Below are 8,617 nucleotides of genomic sequence, written 5' to 3'. Positions count from 1 at the left end.
TTCTGCAGCTCCTTTCTCCCTGTGTAGACTGGGGGTTTGCACTGAGTGAAGGTCTTGAATAGACACCCTCTGCTTCGGGTAACTCTGCCTTCAGTGGTAGCTCGAGTGTTGATCTGACTAGCTCCATCAGACTCACTGTTCACTTCCTGGTTCTGTTCAGGTTCTTCTTGAGTCCTCCTATTTTGAGTAACTCTGGTGGCTCTGGTAGTTCTAGTACCTTCAGTTAGTGGGATTTCCAGAATTTGAGCAACTTGAGTAGCAAGATTTGGCATCATCGCATTCATACGGTCAGTGATGAGGTTTGCTACATCTTCCAAGGTAAAGTTGACAGTAGCATTAGCACTAAGTTCAATAGGTTCAACAGTTAGTGCGACCTTAGCTTTTCGTCCACGTTTAGCCGGCATTCTTCCTTATGCCTCCTAATAAGATAGAAATATGAACTCGATTACGTTTCGCACAAGTCTATAGCTCCAAGCACGTAGTATGTTAATAAATGATCGTTGTTAGTACAATATACGAACAAGAACAGTCGTCGGTCGCACAATAAAGATCTATAGTCGTATAAGCTCTAAGAACTATAATCAAAGCACCAAAATGTATGTCTTAAGAGAACGAGTGAACTAGAACTGATATGACCGAAGAACGAGATTACACGAAGTTCTTAGTAGAGTTCTAAGAAAAGGATAACGCCTTTAATGACACACTTTGAGTCCTTGGTACTCTATCCGTAATTAGATGTAGTTGATCAGGTTACATCTAATTAGGGCAAGAGGACTTACTACTCAAACCGGTCATGTAAAGGATCACCTCAGAGTGGATTCAGGTTATAGCTCGAGTTTTCCCTTAGGAAAAAGCTCGGTGTTCACTATAACCTGTCTGTGATACCAAATGTAACACCCCGCTAAAGCGGAATATACGGGATGTACAGATAAGCACAATTGCACACAGTACAAGTTCCAACACAGCCAATAACATTAATAAAGGAAATGCATGACAGTTATTACGGAACATGGAATATACCCAGAATAGATAATATTCAAAAGACAGAACAATTGTCTTAAAGTACCAAAGTCTTGAAATGAATAAGCAAAGGAAGGTCTTCACAGCTCCTAGTCTTGAACGCTCGAACAGTCGCCAAATGAGATGAGCTTTAAAGAGTAAGACTCCTATGCTAAATGATCTACTAGCCTAGCCTGAAAAGCATGTAAGTTCACAAGGTCAACTACGAAAGTAGTTGGTGAGATTCACATAAAGTACTATTTAGTATACATAGTAGTAATATGTATAGTAAGAACAAGATCATAAGATCTGTACATTTAATAAAAGTACTTTGTAATAGAAAGGACAGTACATGAACAAACAATGAACTATAATGCATTGTCACTACTAACCCGATTGGCCAGAACTAAGCATTAAGGTGAAGATATGCTCATAATAATCAAGTATGTCAAGTAAGATCTAGATCAGAACAAGAACAGATAATATGCATCCTCCAGTACTACGGAGAATGAGGGTGGGCCTAGCCTAAACAGCGCTGTCCATAATTACCTACGGTTCAATCCCTGAATTGTGGGATATGAATTGATAGCAATGAACAAAAATTGAACAAGAACAAGTAAAAACTAGAACATGATACAGAACAAGTACAGTAGTATAAATGTATTTAAGGATCTTGCCCATTCAAGACTTAAATACCCCTTTTTAAATAAATGGGAATCATATCATAGGTATTTCATAAGATCATAGAATAGTACGTAAAATAGTTCAAGAACATATATATGTACAAAATAGTTTTCATGCTTTTCAGTCCCTGATAAAGAACTTGAACAAAATGTACGAAAAGGGGGATTAGTGAACTCACAGTGATCCGGTACAAGCACAGTTTATAAGGACAGAGAACAAGCACAGAGATAGATAAGTTTTATCTATCAAGATCCAAGCACGACTTGATGGAAGCCTAAGTATAGCCATTGATCATAAATAAGCACACATATTAGTTCATGTGTTTAATTAATCATTGAAATGTCCATGATGAACTGATGATTTGGTCCTCGATGATCTTTGAACGTTTTGACTCAAAATAAATTTGAATGAACTTAGGTACTTGAACTGGACTCGATATGAACGTCTTTGAACTCACACATATGTAATTATCATGTTACTTAATTGAACGTGTCTTTAATAATGATCTTTAGCCTTGAGAACTTAGTTTGGTTGTTCGTAGAACTCGCACTTTGATGATTGAGATGAATCATGACTTTAATGTATTGGTCTAGTGGTTAAGTACAAGATTTAGTTGATTTAAGTTCAAGTATGCCAAGTTATAGAAGAAGATCGTTTTATTTTCTAGATGTACAAGATCGTATTATGGCACATGAACTGAAACGACTCTGGAGGTTGATGAACCAAGATCGTTTTAGGGTACAAGTTGGATCAAGATCGTCCTAAGGTACAAGTTGAATCAGAATTGTCCTAGAGTTTAAGTTGATTCAGAATCGTCCTAGGGTTTAATGAAAACAAGATCGTCCTAGGTACATTGAAGACAAGATCGTTCTAGGTTCATTGAAGACAAGATCGAGGTCGTTTCAAAGACAAGGTCAAGATCGATTCAAAGACAAGGTCAAGATCGTTTGATTGAGCAAAACCTTTCCAATGGAATGGCTACCCAGGGTGTATGGTTCCTAACCACACGTCGAAACAACATCACAATTACAACACACGATCAAATGAGCAAGCACACTAAGGTACAAAAAGGGCAGCCCTAGGATGATCCTGGTGAGGATCGTCCTAGGCATCAAGATTGTTTTGGACTCCAAATGGGCTGAACAAGTACGAGCACAAAAATGGATGCCTAGATCGATTTTCAGGACTTGTTTGGACATAGCACTAGTACAAATATACTCACTAACAATCATCTACTAACACTTTTAATGATTTCAAGATCAAATATAACATGAACAAGTCGTGGCCTTCAAGAACAAGTTGTACCTTCATTTTCAAAAATGGGTTTTGTAGATTAAAGCATGTTATGACCCGAATTTGATCATACATATGCTGTTCAACACATTTAGACAAAAACCCATTAACATTTAACACGATTTTCATTCAAAAACTGGACCAAATCATCAAGAACATGAACTTGAAAAAGTACAATTTTTAATTTGATCAAAAACCCATTAAATGTTGTTGTTACCTGAGAAATGATTCAAGAAGTGTGTTTTGATTATCACAAGGATGCTGAAAGTACAAACGATTTCGATTAAACATTTCAAAATCAAGAGATGCTCTAGTGTGTGTTTTATGGTGGCTGAGTGTGTGTTTTAGTGAGAGAGTGATGAGATGGAGAAGATGAAGAATGGTGCTTTCTCTCACTAACTCTCTATTTATAGTCTCCCATAATAAATGAACTTAATAAGTGCAAGGACTATTTGCGAACATTTTGAACTAGAACTTTGATGAACACGAACGTTTACGAACCGAACTTTAGTATTCCATCGCATTTAATCTTAAACTCAGCACGTAAATCAAGATTTAAGATCAAATTGACCTTCATATAAGCACATAACTGGGTCTAAAGTACGTCAAGAACTTAAATAAATTGAACTATCTAGCCGTTCTAATGGCGAAAGTACGATTCAAGGAACTTATTTAGAACATTTCTAAGACGGTTGTTACAGTTTTACCAAGAAAGTGCATATAATGATTTACAAAGGCATCATATACATCATTACCTTCACCCAATCTGCCATCCAAGTCGTGAATATAGCTAATATGGTTACGAGCTACTATAGTTTTCACAACCCGATGAAAGTATGCAGAATTAGAATCACCAACTCTCTATTCCTATTGGTTGATTAATAACAACCTAATACTAGTTGTCTAGGGTAGAATATTCCTTGTGTCTTGTATATCCTCTATAAATAGAGGTTGTCTTTCATTGTAAAAAGAGCAGAGTGTGTTTATGAAAAGTTTGATAGAGCTGAATTCTACTCATTTGAAAATCTTCTTTACCTTTATGGATCTTTGATCTTGGTGGTTTGAAGTGGTCCCTTTATCAGTAATCTTGGTGGCTTTGCCTTTATAGATTATTGTGGTGAGATCTCAAAATCTTCATTACTTTTATCTGTATTTGTGGTGGCTCAGCCTTTATCAAATATAGTGGTGGTTTTGGAGTGTTTCTGGTATTTGATTCTGGTGGTTCAGTCCTTTACGAGTCAAGTATTAGATTCTTATCTATCCTTGTTTATTTGTTCTTGTTTCAGTTTATTTCCATTATTTCATTGTTATATTACTTGTTCTTATAGTCAGCTTGGGCGTGTTTTGTTATAAATTCAGAAAAATCCTACAAAAATAGTTTTAATTCCGTTGTGCTTGTGTTTTGTGAGTTGACTCAGTCTGACTCTGAGTATTTCACATCAGATTGGTATCAGAGCCAGGTTTAAAAAGGTTTCTTAATCTTTTTGTCCTTGGAGTTTTGTTGTTTGTGAGTTTTTCTGAGTTTTCTTGGTAGAAGTATGGCTTTTAGAAGAAATATGACTTTGGAAGAAGCTCATAATCTTAGAAGAGATAGACAGATCGAAGCTCTCCAAGAACAACTTGGAAGGGTTGTTAATCTGTTAGAAGATGGTGGTGTGAGGTTAAATAAAGAAGATGTTGTTGTTAGTGAAAGGGGTTCTGGTTCTCAAAACCTTAGTCTTGGATCTGATAGTACTCCCAGATCTTCTAGCAAGTCTGATGCTTCCAGTCAGCCTAGGAGGAGGCATAAGGTTGATGTTAAAGATATTAAGGTAGATCCACCAGATTTTGTTGGTTCTTCTAACCCAGAAGATTACTTTGAATGGGTTCAGATTATGGACAGAATTATGGGAATTAAGGGGTATGATGACAGAAAAGGATTCAAGGTTGTTGTTATGAAGCTGGGTAAGTATGCATCAGCTTGGTATGAAAACATGAAGGGTGAAAGAGAATATAAGGGTAAAAGCAAAGTCAAGACCTGGTAAAAGCTAAAGGAGGTTATGCAAAAGAGGTTTGTTCCTCAAGCTTATAAGCAAGAGCTTTATATTCATATGAACAACTTGAAACAAGGTAGTAAGGAGGTTGTTGAGTATATAAGGGAGTTTGAACAGCTTAAGATGAGAATAGGGGTGAAGGAAGCTAAAGAGCATACTTTTGCAAGATTTATGGGTGGTCTGAATTCCTTAATTGTTGAGAAGATGGAGTTGCAGCCTTTGTGGACATTTGAAGGTGCTTGCAAGCTGGCCATTTAGCTTGAGAAACAACTAAAAAAGAAGTCAGCCTACAAGTCCATTCCTGAACCTGTTGTACCTGCCAAGAATCCTATCTTTAAAGAAGTTCATACTGGAAAAGAGAAGATTGGAGAAGGGTCCAAGGAGCCTAAGAAGAGATGTTTCAAGTGTCATGGGTATGGACATTTCCAAGTTGAGTGTCCCAATTTGAGGGCTCTCACACTGAAGGAAGTTGAAGAACTAAAGGCTGAAGCTGAGTATGAAGACAAGTGTACTTATAATGAAGATGTTAATGAAGAGGAGTTTGTTAAAGCTGATGTTGGTGACATGTTGGTAATTAGAAGAGCAATGCATGCAAATGAAGCTTCTGATGATAAAGCTCAAAGGGAAAACATTTTCCATTCAAGGTGCACTATCAAAGGAAAGGTGTGCAGTTTGATTATTGATGGAGGAAGTTGTGCTAATGTTGCATCTACCTATATGGTGGACAAGCTGGGTCTTTCAATTACCAAGCTCCCACACCCATACAAACTACAATGGCTCAGCCCAGGCAATGAGGTAAAAGTTAATTGCCAAGTAGTTATTCCTTTTTCTATTGATGTTGTTTATCAAGATGATGTCACTTGTGATGTTGTGCCTATGGATGCTTGTCACTTACTGTTTGGTAGGCCTTGGTTATATGATAAGTATGTGTACCACAATGGTCACTTAAATACTTACTCTTTGTTTATTAATGGGAAGAAAGTCACACTGACTTCTCTAAAACCCAATGAGATTATTGATGTGCAAAATCGAGCTTTAAATTTATAAAACTAAAACTACCTAAAAACTCACTACTACGCACTCACGGGCAGTGGACCCGATCGTTTGTAATATAGTTAAGAGATAAGTCTGAGTTCGTTCTCAGGGATTGGAAATGACTAGTTGCTTATGAAATGGTTTGGAAAACGGGTATTGCTTTGAAAATCCTCTTGACAATTAAAGTAAAGTTGGTTTTCAAAATAATTGCATAAATTTGAAAAGAACTTCAGACAATATAATTAAAAGTCATCCACCTTGACTTACCTCGACTTCAAATGTGATTGCATTTAATTAAGAACAATTCTCTAGAGTTTAAAGATAATCGTGACAAGATTAAGGTGCTCACGTGGTACCACCAACCGTGAACAAAATACCGAGTCACCTAACTGCTGGTTAAATTACCCAAGCCGGTACCACCAAAACAAAGACAATTCTTCCAACAATCAGTTTTATTGACTATCAAATTATCAATTGAACCTATGTGACAATAACGTGGTACCACCAACCGATATCAATCATGTTGACAAAATTAATCTTTTCTTAAAATGATATTCACTATCATACCATGAACTAGTGATAATTACTCTTAGACAAGTAACCGTTTTAAAATCACATACACATTCAACTGGTACCACCAACGAAGAATCATATGCAACCTATATCAAAATTAATTAATAAAAAGAATTAAAATCATCAAGATCACAGAACAACGATAATTAAATAAACTCTTTTTGAATTAAAAATATTGCAATCACATTATCCGTCTCGTTTCATCAAGGTGGATGATTAAACGTTTAGCCACTCATGATCAATCCACAATAATAATTAAAATAGAAGAGAAACATGATGTACCAATCGTTTGATGAAAAATAAATAGCAAGACAGTAAGTAGATACGATCTATATGGGTGCTCGTGAATCTTCAACGAATCCCCGTAAGAAATTATCTTGATTGGAGATTGAAGAACCCTTGTAGAACAGCTCCTATAAAGATTTTTGATAACTGGAAAAATTAGGTTTTGGTTTATATTTATACCCCCCTGCAATCTGATGATAAAGTCGGTCAAAGAAAGATTTTTGATAACTGGAAAAATTAGGTTTTGATAACTCGAATCTCTACAGATTCGACAAGCCACTGCATGTTGCCTCCCACTGCGTCGCAGTGGTATTCTTCTGACCTGGGCACGTCTTTCTTTCACTTGACTGCGGCACAGTTGCCTTGCGTTCCCATGATGCGGCGCAGTCTAAATTAACTAATCAAATCCTTCTTGTTTGAAGTCCAATGTGGTGCAGTGGCTTGGCTTGGTCCTCACTGCGTCGCAGTGCTAATTATCTGATCAAAATAACCTTTTTCAAACATGAAATCTTGCAAAACTTCTCCATCTTTCTTTACTTGAACAACTCTTGATCTAACAAAACAAATTTTAGGCCAATAAATCTTCCGAAAATTTGCCAAATGAACACGTGACCTGTCAAGCGCTTGAAAACACTAACAAACACCATAAACGCGCCAAATGCACATAAAATCGACTTAAAACATATAATAAAATGGCCAATAATGATGTGGGCGATGGGTATAAATTGGTCACATCAATCATTAAAGCTGAATCAAGCACTAGGGCTGATAGATTTTTATTTATGAGTTAAGCTGATGTTGAAAAAGAATTAGATAGTGGTACTTCTATTTTGTTATTACTTATGCTTGAAAATGGTGAAGATAAGAAGTGTGAAGATGTCCCTAGTGTAGTTAGACCTTTTCTTGCTAAATTTTCTGATGTATTTCCAGAGGAATTACCTGCTGGTTTACCACCTATTAGAGGGATTGAGCATTAGATTGACCTGATCCCAGGGTCAATTCTTCCTAATAAAGCTGCATATAGATGCTCCCCTAATGAGACTAATGAATTAAAAAAAAGCAAGTAGATGAGCTGATTGCTACAGGCTATGTTTGAACTAGCATGAGTCCTTGTTTTGTTCCAGCTTTGTTAGTGCCAAAGAAAGATGGTTCTATGCGTATGTGTGTTGATAGCAGAGCCATCAATAACATAACTATCAAGTATAGATATCCCATTCCTAGATTGGATGATATGCTTGATGAGTTGCATGGGTCTAGTGTATTTTCAAAGATAGATTTAAGAAGTGGCTACCATCAGATCAGAATAAAGGAAGGAGATGAGTGGAAAACAGCCTTTAAGATTAAAGGTGGGCTATTTGAATGGCTTGTCATGCCATTTGGGCTATCTAATGCACCCAGCACTTTCATGAGATTAATGAATGAAGTGTTGAGACCTCTTATTGGTAAGTTTGTGGTTGTATACTTTGATGATATCCTAGTTTATTCTCAATTTGAGAAGGAACACCTAGAACATTTGGAAGCTGTGTTTAAGTTGTTAAGAAGACACCAACTCTATGGCAAGTTAGAGAAATGTAATTTTATTGTTAGTAGTGTTGTATTTTTGGGCTATGTGGTTTCTAAGGAGGGCATTTCTATGGATCCATCCAAGGTTGAAGCAATCAGATGCTGGCCCATTCCTTCTTCTATTACTGAAGTCAGAAGTTTTCATGGCTTAG

The sequence above is a fragment of the Erigeron canadensis genome, chromosome 7 (assembly GCF_010389155.1).
Source record: "Erigeron canadensis isolate Cc75 chromosome 7, C_canadensis_v1, whole genome shotgun sequence".
NCBI classification, from domain to species: domain Eukaryota; kingdom Viridiplantae; phylum Streptophyta; class Magnoliopsida; order Asterales; family Asteraceae; genus Erigeron; species Erigeron canadensis.
The sequence above is the reverse complement of the archived record's forward strand: the minus strand, read 5'-3'. Positions refer to the sequence as shown.